The sequence below is a fragment of the Hemitrygon akajei genome, chromosome 15 (assembly GCF_048418815.1).
Source record: "Hemitrygon akajei chromosome 15, sHemAka1.3, whole genome shotgun sequence".
NCBI lineage: Eukaryota > Metazoa > Chordata > Chondrichthyes > Myliobatiformes > Dasyatidae > Hemitrygon > Hemitrygon akajei.
Genome location: NC_133138.1, coordinates 86,027,000 through 86,032,999, shown reverse-complemented (window position 1 = coordinate 86,032,999; position 6,000 = coordinate 86,027,000).

The following is a 6,000-nucleotide window of genomic DNA, read 5'->3' as shown; positions in this document are numbered from 1 at the left end:
TTTTCAGAAGGTCTGTCAAATTAGCTCTCAGGGTATTAGAGCGTCATCCCTCAGACATACAGTACTTTCATAGTTTGGAATGTGGAATAATACTTTTGAGAACCTGATAATGAGTAGGTATGCTTAAGAACAGAAAGATAGAAGGATTGGTAGCTGAGACAAGAACTAGGGGACATTGCCTCAAGATTCAGGGGAGAAGATTTAGGACTGAGATGAGGAGAAACTATTTTTCCCAGAGAGTGATGAATCTGTGGAATTCCTATGGAAACAGATAGGATTTTACATAGTAAGGGAATTAAGGGTTATGGAAAAAAGGCAGGTAGATGGAGCAGATCAGCCATGATCTTATTGTATGGTGGGGCAGGCTTGATGGGTCTATGCCTGCTCCTATTTCTTATGTTCTTATAATGGTTGCCTCAGACCTGCCCCATTATCTAATAGAATAGTGGATCATGTCCAGTCCAGTTCATGTCCACCTGACCCCACTGCCTTCTGTTTTAATTGGTAGCCAAAAATCCAGATGACAAGTGGAACTTTTTAGTAACAATTTCCCTCAGAATTTTGCAATTCATACCACCCAAGTGCAGTCACTTTCTGTAATGGGGAAAAATAGCATTCAAATTTCCACAGAGCAAGTGTACCAATAACAGTACTGTCTGAGAGAAATTCCACCTGGAGAGCTCTGTGCCTTTCTTTTTGTAAAAATAACGTGGAACATCCTCTGGAAATAGACAATAGGTGCAGAAGTAGACCATTCGGCCCTTCGAGCCTGCACCGCCATTTTGAGATCATGGCTGATCAACTACTATCAATACCCGGTTCCTGCCTTGTCCCCATATCCCTTGATTCCCCTATCCATAAGATACCTATCTAGCTCCTTCTTGAAAGCATCCAGAGAATTGGCCTCCACTACCTTCCGAGGCAGTGCATTCCAAACCCCCACAACTCTCTGGGAGAAGAAGTTTTTCCTTAACTCTGTCCTAAATGACCTACCCCTTATTCTCAAACCATGCCCTCTGGTACTGGACTCTCCCAGCATCTGGAACATATTTCCTGCCTCTATCTTGTCCAATCCCTTAATAATCTTATATGTTGCAATCAGATCCCCTCTCAATCTCCTTAATTTCAGCGTGTACAAGCCCAGTCTCTCTAACCTCTCTGTGTAAGACAGTCCAGACATCCCAGGAATTAACCTCGTGAATCTACGCTGCACTTCCTCTACAGCCAGGATGTCCTCCTTTAACCCTGGAGACCAAAACTGTACACAATACTCCAGGTGTGGTCTCACCAGGGCTCTGTACAAATGCAAGAGGATTTCCTTGCTCTTGTACTCAATTCCCTTTGTAATAAAGGCCAACATTCCATTAGCCTTCTTCACTGCCTGCTGCACTTGCTCATTCACCTTCAGTGACTGATGAACATGGACTCCTAGATCTCTTTGTATTTCTCCCTTACTTAACTCTACACCGTTCAGATAATAATCTGCCTTCCTGTTCTTACTCCCAGAGTGGATAACCTCACACTTACTCACATTAAACGTCATCTGCCAAGTATCTGCCCACTCACCCAGCCTATCCAAGTCACCCTGAAATGGGAAATGAGTCTCAGTATTTTATCTAGAGAATGATATATTGACAATGCCTGTTTTGTTTTTATGACCAAAATTGGAGTAGGATCTCATCATGCTCCAAATAGGATGTGGATATAATGCTGGTGAAGCATGCATTAAGTATGGTAATGATAACTCTGATTTTGGGGTGCACCAGCCTTCACTGTGAATTCTGAGACAATTAGAAAACACAGAACTGGACATCCTTCAGGTTCATTATAATATTTCAAAATAGAAACAAGTTCTAAATCCTAATTGTCCTTTCCTGACCTCTGCGAGAAAAAGATTGGGTGCAACTTTTAATGAAATTCATTTCAAAATACTGATCAAGAGTTTCTTAACCTAAAGCTCTTATTTCAAATTTTCTAGTTTATATTCTGTATTATGCAATCCTTTGCTCCCCTTTGCCACCTTCAACTTAAATATCTTCCTTATACTGAGATGAAACCCAAAGAAAGTATTGTGGTTACACCACAGCTGTAAGTTGTTTAGTGGCAGTTTCCTCAGAATTGTATAGCACAGTTTCATTTTTGTAATTTAACACATTATTGGATTTTTAATTCCTGCAATGCTTCAGTTAAGTGTGTTGAATCTTTCACTATTGCATAATTTCCTGTAGTATTGTATCACAGTTGAATCATCTGTCAACAATATTTTCTCTGTTTCAGGAATGGCCCTCTTTTTATTTAATATCCTCTTGTTGAAGGCTTCTGAAAGTCCAGATGCATCAAATTGGCAAGTTGCCCCTATTCTGCTCAAAATAAATTATCAAGTGTGGATTTTCTTTTCATGAATGCGTGTTGTGTGCCCAATCCTATTATAATTTTCAAAGTAACCTGTTGCTGTTTCTAGGTCCTCTGCACACTCTGACTGATAGGCCTTTGGCACAAACACATTTCACAGTATTTCGATGTTTCAATGTATTTGTGACAAATAAAGCTAAAATTTAAGATTCCAGTATTTCCACTTCTGATTGGTTGCTATTCTATCTTCTCTGTCTTCTTTCCTAACAAAATGGGGTTAACATTGAAACTTTAAAGTCTGATGTAAGGCTAAGACATAGGAGCAGAATTAGGCCATTCATCCCCAGAATTTAGCCAGATTTCACACCCTCTGGCTAAAGAAATTCCTCCTCATCCCCATTCTAAATGGATGTCCCTCTATTCTGAGGTTGTTCATTCTGGTCCTAGACTTCACATTCACTTTCTCTTGGCCTTTCAACATTTGATGGGCTTCAATGAGATCCCCCCTGATTCTTCTAAATTCCAGCAAGTATAGGCCCATAGCCCATAAAACTCTTCTCATATAATAAGCCTTACATTTCTGTGAACCTCCTTTGAACCCTGCCCAATATCAGCACATCCTTTCTTAGATAAGGGGCCTATAACTGCTCCAAGTGAGGCCTCACTAATGCTGTATAAAGCCTCAGTATTACATCCTTGTTTTTACATACCACTCAACCTGCAAGTTAAACTTTAGGGAATCCTTTATGAGGAGTTCCAAATCCCTTTACAACTCATATTTTTGAAAATTCTCCCCATTTAGAAAATAATCTATACTTTTATTCCTTCCGCCAAAGTGCATGACAATACAATTCCTGACACTGTATTCCATCTGTCAGTTATTTGCTCATTCTCCTAACCCATCTAAGCCCTTCTGCAGCCTCCCTGCTTCCTCAACACTACCTGTCCCTTCGTATCATCTGCAAACTTGGCCACAAATCTATCAAATCCATTATCCAAATCATTGACCTATAACTTAAAAAGAAAGTGGTACCAACACCAAACCCTATGGAACACTACTTGTCACTGACAGCCAATCAGAAAAGGCTTCCTTCATTCTCACTCTTTGCCTCCTGGAAGTCAGCCACTGTTCTATCCATGATAAAATATTTCCTGTAATACCAATGGCTCTTATCTTGCTAAGCAGCTTCAAAGGCCTTCTGAAAATCCCAGTACACAACATCCACTGATTCTTCTTTGTCTATCTTGCTTGTTATACCCTCAAAGAATTCAACAGATTTGTTAGAAAATATTTTCCTTTAAAGAAACCATCCTAACTCTGGCCTGTTTTTACTGTGTGCCTCCAGGTATTCTGAAATCTCATCCTTAACAATTAACTCCAACATCTTCCCAATACCACTGAGGTCAAGCTAACTGTCATATAATTTCCTTTCTTCTGCTTCCCTCTCTTCTTGAAGAGTGGAGTGAAATTTGCAATTTTCCAGTCCTCTGGAACCATTCGTGAATCTAGCAGTTCTTGAAAGATCATTGTTAATGCCTCCACAATCTTTTTGGCTACTTCTTTCAGAGCCCTGGGGTGTATCTGGTCCAGGTGACTTATCTACCTTCAGACCTTTCAGCTTCCCAAGCACCTTCTCCCTAGTAATACCAATTGCAACTGTAACATCTCCAGACTCCATGGAATTTTGGAAAATTCATAGCAACCTCCTTCAAAACCTGGTGATGAAGGTCATTAGATCCTAGCGTTCAATCCCATTAACTTTTCTATTGCATTTTCTTAATAAATGTTATTTTGTTTGTTTCTTGGTCCTTCTAGAATAATTAATAAATTGTAATGACATAATGGCTACGAAGGTGCCAGATAGTTTCCCAAAACAATTGAGGTACCAGTGTGAATTTCCCAAAGATTGTCAACTTCTCATGTTTTAGGTCCGTAAATAATGATGTTCCGCCTTACAGCTCCTGTAGAGGGTGTAGTTTGACCAAAAATGGTTGGCATGTCCAGTTGGTAGAAGTCCTATCAAACTGTGTTGATAATTCCTCCTTTAAGTATCATTTTGTCATGAGATTCTGTTTTCTAGTAATTATAACCTTTATGTTCAAATTGCGTTTTAAAAATCCAGGTTTTCTTTTCAGATTGCATAATACTCCTTTAACAAGAAATGAATTGCAAGTTGTAGAAATTGATTTTGCACTGGTCACAAGTTAGCGTAAGATGTCTGAGATAGCTGCAGTGTACTACCATACAGCATACCAAGGTACAGCGAAAGTGTTGTAATAAAAATAAACTCACTAATTCCACTAAAATAAATATATTCCCGATTTGAAAAAGTATGAACTATTTGATACTTGTTCCACACACAAAATGCCGGAGGATCTCAGCAGGTCAGGCAGAATCCATGGAAATGAACGTAGTCGTTTCTGGCTGAGACCGTTCTTTTAGATTGAAGGAATGTTCTGCCTGTGAAGCAAAATTGAATCTTTATTGGGAATGTTTCAATCTTTGTGTTTCCCATCTGTTGCTCCTCGCTCAGAATTGTCTCCCCACTGATGAAATGACATATTCACAAAACTCTATGCTATTGGTTGCGTCACTGAGCGGTTACTCTGGTGTATGAAGCTGCACGGTAAATCCCAGTAAATGATTCAGCTGTGATGGGCATTACAAACTTGTTCAGTCTTTACGCACACAACACTCTTGATTTTTTTTCTTGTTGCTGAAGCCTATGCAAAACAACTAATAAATGGATTAATTTTCATTACTACATCTCAACTTTTCTCAAAACTTACTTCAGAATCTTCTTGGCTTTCATCTCTAGTTCCACCACTTCAGATTGATGGTATTGTTTTCAACTTTGGACGTTTTAACTCCCCAGTTTAAGGTTGGTTTAACTAACTAATGGAAAGTCAAACACGTTAAGAGGAGAAAATAAAGGATTTTAAAGATACAAAATCTTCCTCGCAGAAATCCGTCAGATGAAAAACAAATTCTTGGATAATTCAACTTGAAAGCACCGTCATAAAATGTGCTTAGAAGTTCTTTATCTAAAGTGGAGGCTGATGACAGCAGACACCGTGAAAGGAGTGAATTTGTCATTTATATCAAATCACTGACTTCATGGCTGAATGCCGGTAATGGCTGTGGCTTTATCAGTCTAGATTATGTAATACAGTATTGTTAATAATGTGCTACTTTTCTACTTTACAACATTTAATGAACAGAGTATGTTTTGCAAACTGTGATTTACCAAATAATATAATGAATTAGCCGTTACTCCTGTGTAACTGCATAATCATTCAATTGTTAATTTAAGCCTATGTAACTCGTGTTTGTCCTCCTTTTGTATCGTACTGTCCTGCGCTGCAAAGAACGCTAAATTTCATGGCTTTTATACCCAGCTTGTGTGTGCCTATAACAATAAACTTGAATTTCTCTTGACCTGGGTCTCAGCATCTCTACATAACTTTGTTTATTAATATTCAATTAGGTTTTTTTTCCTCTCTGGTGTATTTTATTCAGCAATGGCTGTAAATGCAGTGAAGAACCCACTGATACCAGACTGGAGCTCCGCATACCATAACCAGGCAGAGGAAGAAAACAATGTCCTTTTGCTCTCTTCAGTATACCTCTACCCCATCTTTGTTCAT